Source organism: Sparus aurata, chromosome 3 (genome assembly GCF_900880675.1).
Source record: "Sparus aurata chromosome 3, fSpaAur1.1, whole genome shotgun sequence".
Lineage (NCBI taxonomy): Eukaryota > Metazoa > Chordata > Actinopteri > Spariformes > Sparidae > Sparus > Sparus aurata.
This window is the reverse complement of record NC_044189.1, coordinates 31137628-31148305: the sequence shown is the minus strand read 5'-3', so window position 1 is coordinate 31148305 and position 10678 is coordinate 31137628. Positions and strand designations below refer to the sequence as shown.

The window sequence follows — 10678 nt, the reverse complement described above, 5'->3', positions numbered from 1 at the left end:
ATAATTAAGGAGCCAACAACGCCACCTTGGGAGGTCACCAAGGAATAATACACCTCAGACTAAACACACGTTCAAAGACACACAGGTTCATGACACTTATGAGACTAGACGTGGTTCCATTTCACAATAATTCATTTTTTATTTTACACAAACACCACAATAATAAAAGGCCAAAAACAAAACAGCACTTATGGAGGGGGGAGGAATAGCCGTAGCTGAGGCTTACCAGTGGGAGGATGGGTCACCAGGAGTGAGGTATCCAAGGGAAAGTCGCCCCAATCACACGTGCACACACCTCCACGCACACACCACCACACAAACACACACGGGGAGGATTACACCAGGGGTCGACACACAGCACACAAGAAGGGACACCACCACCGATGGGCACCAACCACCGCCACCTTTAGGCTCTCAGCTTCTGCATAGAAAGGGGACAAAAACAATTAGCGGGACATCACTTGGACAAATAAGCAAAACACTGGGTCACGCCAGCCAAAATACTGCAAGAAAATGGAATACAATTAATATAACAGCACAAACTAAACAGATTATTGCTCGAGTCTAAGCAGCCAGGTGGAGTAAATAAGAAATTAACAACAAAACAAAGTAGGATAAAGAAAGTAAGCAGAAACAACTCCAATAATAGTGGCAGCAAGCCGGGTTAGAGAAAATAAGAGATTAAGCAAAACAAACAAAATAGGCTAAAGAAATAAACAGTGTAGGAACACACGCCTTTGTCTCTGCATCTTAAAGTGGTCTCATTTCGGCCATGATTACCTTTAACCCAAATCAACTCCTTTTTCCAGCATTTGGGACTGAAAGCCCCCATATCCTGGCCTGGCAAATTCCTCTCCTCTCCACAAAGTGAGAGAATGTTGTTTATCTAGCTATAAACAGATCACCAGAGATCTTCTTTGTAATTTACAACGACTAAGCACATCTGGTCTGTTCCTCTTCCTCCAAAGAAGATGAACCCCTGTTCCTCAGGTCAAACAAGGTCAAGCCCGATAGAGTTTTCTTTGGTCACACCAAAAGGAAGAAGGACTGGTTTCTAACATAGATGTGGTGATTTAAGATGTTTTACTAATCTACGTGTCTCTTCCTCTGGAACATTCTCCAGTGGGGGAAGGCTTAATGGGAAACCTAATCTGTGTGTTCCTCTCCTCACATGTCCAACTGTTATTTACGACCATTGTTGTTCCTGGGTCTCACATTCTAATTGCAGTCTTCTGTTCTCACCCAAATTCAAATACGTCCTAAATAACTAATAAACTGCATCTCAATTTCCTAAATTTAGCAGATTCCGAAATAGCGTAAAAAAAGGTCATACAATAGATCTTTCCCATGTTATTGTGAAGCCCAGATGAAGTTTATTACTCAATAAGTTTGAGGTCAACAGAAACCCCTCCCCTTTGTCAATGGAGGAGAGATTTGAAGATCATCATTCCTTGTGTAAAACTTGTATTATTTACCAGTTAAATGTCTGATATGTTTTGTTAAAGATAGAACTACAAGGAATATGTATAAGTCCTTGGTTATACTGTGTATTGTATACCTTATTGTTATATGTTGTATACCTTGGTGCTTCATGTCTTAATCAGGTTATAATTCTCTTGAATGACAAATGATCATTATCATGTTGAATCTTTTCACGAAGGCAAAAATTCGACTTTTAAGATGGTGAAGTTTTGGGGAAGGTTAACACATGATTTCAAAACATTAAATCCAATAGTATAGTTAGATTAACTTTTTGGGAGCCTCAACTCAGATCACAGGAGGTGTGACACTGTCAGCCAGCCCCTGCTGCAGGTCATTAAAACAGACATACTCCCTGAATTTCTCTGTCATGGCCCACTTGAGCGCCAGGAACTCCAACTTCATGGAACTATAGTTCTGCATGTTGCGCTCAGTGGGCCTCAGACCGCGGCTGGCATAAGCGATAGGCCGGACCTTGCCTTCTTGCTCCTGCGAAAGCACCGCCCCAAGGCCGCTGTAACTTGCGTCTACCTCCAGAACAAAGGGGCGTGAGAAGCCCGCGGAAGCGAGTACGGGTGCAGTGGTTAGCTTGGTCTTCAGCGCCTCAAAACTGCTACGGCACTCCTTCGTCCAGTTCCCAATAGCACCCCGTGCCGCCTTTGTCCGGGATCGGGTACCTCCCAGCTCTGCCACCAGCCTATGTAGAGGGGCCGCCAACTTGGCAAAGCCCTCAACAAATCGACGATAATAGCTGGCGAACCCCAGGAAAGACCGCAGCTCAGAGATGGTAGTGGGAGGTCGCCAATTGGCTACCACTTCTATCTTACTTGGATCAGTGGAAACCCCCTTGTCTGAGATGACGTGGCCCAAGTAGCGCACCTCTCGCTGGAAAAACGCACATTTGGTAAGCTTTGCCATAAGATTTTCCTGTCGTAGCCGACCCAGCACCACCTCCAACCTCTCAAGATGCTGTCCCACTGTGGATGAGAAAATAACAATGTCATCAAGGTAAAGAAGCAGAGATTGGCATTGTTGGTTGCCAAATATTCGCTGCATCAGTCTCTGGAATGTGCTGGGGGCGTTACAGAGCCCAAAGGGCATGCGGTTCCATTCAAATAACCCAAACGGCGTGCAGAAGGAAGTCTTAGCACGATCTTCCTCTGTTACCGGGACCTGGTTATATCCACTGGCCAGGTCCATAGTGGAAAACCAGCGAGCGCCTGTCAGTGCATCCAGGGATTCCTCGATACGGGGCAGAGGGAACGCATCTTTCCGTGTCTTGTTGTTCAGTTGTCGATAGTCTACACACATGTGCAGACTGCCGTCTTTCTTTTTGACCAGCACAATGGGGGAAGCATAAGGGCTACTACTTTCTCTGATTACCTGTGCCTCTAGCAGTTGGTTGATGTGTTCTTTTACAACCTCATACTCAGATGGGGGTATACGCCTGTAGCGCTGCCTTACAGGGACCTGGTCTAAGAGGGGTATATCATGGGTCATTAGGTTGGTGCACCCCAAATCCCCGTCATGAACAGAAAAGACTGGCTGATACTTCCTAAGAAGGGACCTCACCTGGCCCTGCTCATCAGCAGGCAATGGAGACAGATCAATGGCCTCTATCTGATCCTGCATGGCATGAGCCACTGATTGGGAACTCACAGTGGCTATGTCAGAGGGTACCTCAGTGACTCCTGTGGGAAGGCTGACAACATTAACCCCATCCAACGTACCTACAATGGTGCGGGGGTAGAGCAACACATCGGTGGAACCAACATTGACAATTGGGATGTAGGCTGTGCCCCGTAGCACCTGAACTAGAGCAGGAGAAGCCAGCAGTCCAGCAGGTAAACCAGAGTCTAAGGGCTCAAACAGCACTGTGGCATCGAAATACTGTTCAGAGCATGTGGCCTCCACTATCTTCATTACACCGCCTGGGATGCGACAAACCTTCCTGCCTCTGACTTTTGCCCTGCCTGCAGCATCCTGAGGGGCCTGCACACTAGCGTGATGGCACTTCTGCAACGCCTGCACAACTAATTCTGGGGCCTCAAATACCGAAGGCAAATCAAACAAGCCGTGCTGCTCAAAGAGGTCACGATAGCATCTGCGGATGACATTCATGCCCAAAACACCCGGAACCTGCACTGACAAACCACCAGGGGGGTCCTTTACCACTAAAACCCCACACCGTGGCATTCGCTTACCACAGAGCTCAACATCTAGCTCTAGGTAACCAATATAAGGAATAGTTAGACCATTGGCCGCTCTTAGCTCCAGCCAATGACATGATTGGAGTCGCTCTCGACCCCATGGCTCAAAATACTGCAGGAAAAGGCTCTCTGTGACTGTAGACACCATGGACCCAGTATCGACTAAGCAAGGCACCTTAACTCCACCCATGCTCACATCTAGATGAGGGCACGATGCCACCAGTTTTGATGTATCCCCCAAAACACTCGAAACAACCCCTGAGCCAGTGGTTGCCCCAACCGAACTGTGGCTCTGCAGTCCGGTGGGCGCTAGTTTTCCGAAGGCCTAGTGGACAATGGAGCACGTACCACGGGCTGTGCATGAGTGGGAGCACGTACTCCATTACACTCACTAGCATAGTGGCCAGGCTGCTGGCAGCGCCTACATATTATGGGGCCATTCCGAGGGGAACGACTGCACTGATGAGAGCCCTGCAACAGGGAAATGCTGCAAGTAAGCTCAGGGTTCTCCCCAGACGGTGGAACAGCGGCGCTGCGCCGCTCTACCGCTCGGTCAGCGCCGCTATACTCCGCGCGTGACAGTGTCGAGCGTCCGTCCGTCCGCCGTCCCTCGGTTGACGGCTAGGAGCTCCCGGCTGACGGCGATGAGCGTCCGTCCGTCCCCCGGCTGACGGAGTTGATGACCGGCTGTCCGTACGTCCGTGTCTCCCCCCCCGGACTGACGTTGACGAGCGGTCGCCCCCACCCCCCCCCCCAGACTGACGTTGACGAGCGGTCGCGCACCCCACATTAGGCATACCACTTGGTGATCAAACAAAAAGAATGCCTGGTCAGGTGTAGATAAATGTCGTGCCCTCATGCAAGCTTGTGCCTCCTCGATCCACTCTGTCAAACTGATGCCTGCTCGTCCACTAAACATGGGGCATTTCCTGTCTTGAGGTACAAAAACTAGTCTGTCTGTTACATGGGCACTAGCAGCCGAAGGAGCATTTGGCAGCACAGAAATGGGAGGCGCCGCACTGGTGCCAGGTAGGGCCACATCCTGTTCTTGGCGCAGCCTCTCATTATCTGCTCACAACTGTGCAACTAGATTCCTCAGTTCCTGCAACTCTTCCCCCATACTACAGCGTGATAGATGAAATGACAAGCGACAACAGTACCCCACGACCAGAGACCCCACCAAGGCTCACCACTGCTCCACAAACCACTAGCTGCTGCCTTGCCTCCAAAGAAACAAAAAAAAACAAACCACAGAGCGCCCCTTTAAACTAGCTTTTGTCACAGGAAAAAAACCCAAAAGAAATGGAACACACGTTTCTGCCTGCAAAAGTAAATCCTGCCGACAACGCCAAATATGGCGGGCGGTTAGGAGATTTGACCAGGAAACTGGTATAATTAAGGAGCCAACAACGCCACCTTGGGAGGTCACCAAGGAATAATACACCTCAGACTAAACACACGTTCAAAGACACACAGGTTCGTGATACTTATGAGACTAGAGACGTGGTTCCATTTCACAATAATTCATTTTTTATTTTACACAAACACCACAATAATAAAAGGCCAAAAACAAAACAGCACTTATGGAGAGGGGAGGAATAGCCGTAGCTGAGGCTTACCAGTGGGAGGATGGGTCACCAGGAGTGAGGTATCCAAGGGAGAGTCGCCCCAATCACACATGCACACACCTCCACGCACACACCACCACACAAACACACACGGGGAGGATTACACCAGGGGTCGACACACAGCACACAAGAAGGGACACCACCACCGATCGGCACCAACCACCGCCACCTTCAGCCTCTCAGCTTCTGCATAGAAAGGGGACAAAAACAATTAGCGGGACATCACTTGGACAAATAAGCAAAACACTGGGTCACGCCAGCCAAAATACTGCAAGAAAATGGAATACAATTAATATAACAGCACAAACTAAACAGATTATTGCTCGAGTCTAAGCAGCCAGGTGGAGTAAATAAGAAATTAACAACAAAACAAAGTAGGATAAAGAAAGTAAGCAGAAACAATTCCAATAATAGTGGCAGCAAGCCGGGTTAGAGAAAATAAGAGATTAAGCAAAACAAACAAAATAGGCTAAAGAAATAAACAGAATCAACGCTACTGGCAGCAAGCCAGCTCGGAATTAAACAATCAAAAACGAAGAGTTAAGTCACTGATCGCACCCAGGCACTAAAATGGCCAACACTGAAATCAACAGCAAAGCCACAGTGGACAAAAACAATAGGCGAAACAAGGGTAGGCAAAGCAGCAGCGTAGGGACGGATGGGCCAGACAGGTGTAGCTGTTAGAGCGCTAGCTGCCGAATGCTAGAGACACAGATGCACAGACACGCAGTCCCGATCCGGCCGTGCCTATGAGCTCGGAGAGGGGAACAGACGAGTGTCTAGGAAGCTTAGTTTATCAGGTGAGCCAATTCCTAAAATGAAACACAGCCAATTAGCTTAAACACCGCACATAAAGTTGTGGCGCACGGCATAAAGCGACCTACCAGCATTGACTGAGGCGATCTGCAGGTCTGAGGAGACGAGGGTCCAAGACAGGCATCTAGAAAACCATATACGGCTAACACCGATCACTGCCAGCACAACCTTTACAATCACCGCTATCATACCTGCTGTAGCAGACGTCGGCACACCAGAAATGACGTGCGGCTTCGGCGACAGAGAGAGGGAGAGCATAGGACCCCTACCTGTCTTTATAGGTTGCCTGTCTGCAATGATTGGCTGTCAATCACCGAGTCAACATACGGGACCACAGAACTGGAGCAGAATATACTGCAGCCCCATTCTGCTACAATCGCAACTCTCTTTACATTCGATCAAAACGAAACGTAATTATTTCAGACAAAAACAGCTGCATACTAAACATGCAGTGAGGCATTACCAAACGAACACAGATTAATTCGTCCTGAACGGACACAATAACAGCTAGTCTCAGGCCAGTACTCCAAAACATGAAAACAAGAAATGACGGAAAGGAGTGCGTAGACAACCAATGCACACACAGTATTCCGCCCCTCCCACACACCGCGCTGATTCACTAGCAAACCGCCAATCAGAGTATCCGATGGCTCAGACGGGCAACAGCCAACCTCCTCAGATTTTGCATGTTGAATCGGATCAGACACCGTCCGAGCAGCTCCGAAAGCTTCCGACGCAGCTGAACACACCGAACATATTAGTTGCCGACCTCGTCCGAGTCTCCCCAAATGCTTCAGACGTCCAACGGTCGGGCCGGTGTGTTCCTGCCTTAACAGTTGGTTGTGTGTGTGTGTGTGTGTGTGTGTGCGTGCGTGCGCAGTGTTATGACTGGACGATGGTACCTGAACTGAACGTACTGTATTTCTGCCTGACGAACTTTATTGTGAACGCGTTCATTCAGGCGTTTGTGAACGGCGCTCTCTCAGTTTGACTCCGTTCAAGAGGGTGCCAGATTTCCACAAAGCCTTCCAGGTGAAAAGCGGCTAAAACACACCGTAAACAGGCCTTAATATGTCGTGGGAAAACCCCCAATCTGGCAACACCAGCCACCACAGAGTCGCACTGCGGCATGCGTCATCAACATGTGAAGCATGGAGGCAAAAACAAATGCAGGCAGCAGCACTACCTCAGACTCTGCCTCCACCATTTATATGGCATCTTTGTATGATTACTTAAAAGAATTTTATGAAAAGGTGAGTGATGATCCAGGTGGGGAAAATCCTCTGCCACCCAAATCACATTAACGGCATACAGTAGCGGCTCTGTTGTCTTCATCTCCCAGCCGCAGCTGGACAACCTGGTTTTACTGTATATTGTCGCAGAGCTGCTGATTCAGTGTTAAAACTGATAAAGTAATTGCTGTCTGTGGTTCTATATGGGCTGTGGGAATAATTTAGAAAAAAAAAAATAATTGCAGCAACATATTGAAGAAAAAAAAGAACTATAAACTAGTTCATTTTTGGAACTGTGAACTTAGTTCAAAGTTTTGAATTATGAACTATGAACTGAACTAGTTCATTTTAAAATTTGTGAATGCAGAAAGTGAACTTTTTCAACACTGTGTGTGCGCGTGTGTGCGCATGCGCGCGTTTACACGGTAAAATAAGTAAAACAGTGGCACAACTCAGCCAGGAAAATAAGGTGTAAAGGTCTGATACGTGAACATGATGTGAGCAACAGAGTACACGTTACGTTACATCATATCTGTCAGAAAATAGTGAAGAATGTTGATCGCTGTTTCCCAAAGAACAAGGTGACGTCCTCAAGTGTCTGCCTTGAACCAATGTCTGTCTTACATTACGTTAGTAGCAGTAAGTTAATATTAATTCGTGGGTGAGTTTTTCTCTTTGTGTGTATGTTCCCTGCCTATCCCACCCTTATAAGCTTTAGATGGATCTATTTCACACTTTGTTTTACCAGCCAAAATGCAACTGCTTGATTAATGGATATTTTATTAACTTAATAAATACCTAGTAATACATCCAAGTAAAAATGAATAAAAATGTATATTAAGTTCCATGTACTTATATACATACTATATAAATTCACTGATACCTCTTATTCTAATTCCAGAGAAGCTCATCAAGGCAAGGTGGTGATTGTCAGAGGGAAAGGTAAGTCATACAGCTATACTACAGGTCATTCTAAGACAATAAAAGATGTGAACGTTTTCAAGTTATTTACATAAATCATACTATTTGCCCCATTAAAAATCCTGATCAGTCTAAGAGATTGAATGACTGTCTCTGCTTAACATAACTACCATCCTCATCTCTCATTTGGTGTTGTTCAAGTAGTTGAGAAATTAGTAGAAGAGAGATGAACATGACCTATCCTGTCTCTGTCCTCACTTTCTTTGCAAAAGGGAAAATGCAGCATGTGCTCCAGAAGTGCCCGGGGAGTTGCTGTGATGTATTGTGGGGTTGTTAGTTTCAACAACTTCAATGCAGGCCTTCACTCAACCTGCAGGTAATACCCTTTCCTATCCTCACACACATCCAAACACATATTGACACATGATATGATTCATTTACTCAGTGGTGTGAAATATTTTCGATTTGATCTGAAGTTTGGTGTGTGTTGGGTAGATGGCAGATAACAACTTTTGATTAAATATGCAATTCTTAATTCAGTGCCTGTATCGCGCACAAATAAGTCTTGTGCCTCTGCGTTGGCGATAGCGCAGAGTCAATGAGCTCATAATCTGGATGTTTATAACAAACTAAAATATATGAAGTAATATTCTCAACTTTGAAGAAAATATACACTACATCATTTTTAAAAAATCAAATCTTCACTACATATGTTATATGCATCTGAACACACATGAATGTCAACTTAAAAATAACATCTGCGCAGAGGCATACAATCGCCTTGAGGTATTTCTAGTTATTGTCTTGTATTGTGATAGGCCATGTGCAATTTATTGCCACACACACTCACTCACTGATATTGACAGGTGAGCAGGCAGTTCACAACCATCAGGAGCAAAGGACACTTCAACATGTGGACAGGCTGAGTCAGGAATTGAACCATCTGATTGGACAACCACTCAACCCTCCAAGCCCCAGACTGATTCTTATTTTCATGCAGTTATAGTTGAGAAGACATAAACACAAAATTCTGAGTTATCACAACTGTTTCAATCATTTGTAGTCATACTGACAATGAATTAGAAGTTGTTATGAATAATGGGCACAACTAATTTTTACAGTGCATGCTAAGAAAAACAGCATATGAATATTATATTGAATTTCTGTAAGGTCCCCTATATGGACTAAATACCACTAAATATGACACACTGGACTTTGATATCAAACTGTTTTAAGATTTTTGCATCAGCTCCCCCTAAATTACACAGAAGTACAGTATATGATAAGGCTTATGCTTGTCTTGGAGAGATGTTACAGAGATGTTATATTTGGCCTATGTATGTGTGTTATGTATGTGAAACTGCCTGTTTATTTCTGAATATCTTTTACACTGCTAAGGATGAGAAATGTGCTTATGTTTTTTGCAGACCAATAACTGCTCTGTTCACAAATCATCACATACAGACACGGTGAACAGACACTGCGGTCACAAGTTGATCTGGCCTCCTCCTGCGACCCAGAGGTGGCTGTGTCTGCTGTGAGGAGTGAAATAGGTGATACCGCGAGTCACCTGCGTGATCTGATTGGCATCATGGATTGATTATCGCGTTGGTGTTTTTTTTTTCCCTCAGTGAATGTGAGTTCAAGTCCCGTAATTCTTTTATTTATTAATTTTTTGTTTACAAGGGTTATAGTTCCTCTATGTGATGCATGTTTACTCAAACAGGGAGAAGATACGAGTACGTGTTTTTGATAAACGTTTAAACCCTTTCCTGTTTACAACGTCCTCCATAACAACCAGCAACTTTGATAGAGCGACAGAGGGTTAGGCACGTTTAATCAAACAGGAGCCCAAACACGTATCAGGTATGTTTTGCACAGAGAAAACCTGAACAAAGAGGCATATCAGAGGACAGCTACGTCTTCTCTTCCCGTTTTCAACATCTGTTGTAGCGATGGCAACCACAGACATATTCGGCTCACGGTCGCCAGTTAACATAGTCCCGTGTTAATCCGAAACGCCGGCAGTCCGGAGCCCTCCGGCACAGATACGCAGGACTTCTATATCTGGCGGATGCCGGAGCACGTCGCAGCAATTCAGCTGAATTTAGCACTGAACAGACAGGAAGTCAAGCGCCAAAATAACAAACAGCATCCGGTTACCTTTCAAAATAAAACACTCCGTGTTGATACCAGCACATAAATCTCACAAAAGAGACAAACACAAGCTCTTCTGTTGATCCTTCGGTCGGTAACACTTTGTGTTGTTATTTTTAATAACACAGACCTATAACTGCGATCGTGAGTGATTATGTGATTATCGCGGGAACTCCTCTGCCTCGTGAGCCAGCTGTCTACCGTACTGCGCCATGGCGGACTCAAACCGGATCGG

The 10678-nt window shown here is 45.8% G+C and overlaps 1 long non-coding RNA gene across 1 annotated transcript; it reads left to right on the top strand.

Moving 5' to 3' along the window:
* The first annotated feature begins 8214 nt into the window (after positions 1–8214).
* On the top strand, positions 8215–10416 carry LOC115578367 (uncharacterized). The gene is made up of 3 exons (XR_003983431.1): positions 8215–8307; positions 8559–8662; positions 9714–10416. It is a non-coding gene; the product is annotated as an uncharacterized LOC115578367 (long non-coding RNA).
* Positions 10417–10678: the final 262 nt, after the last annotated feature.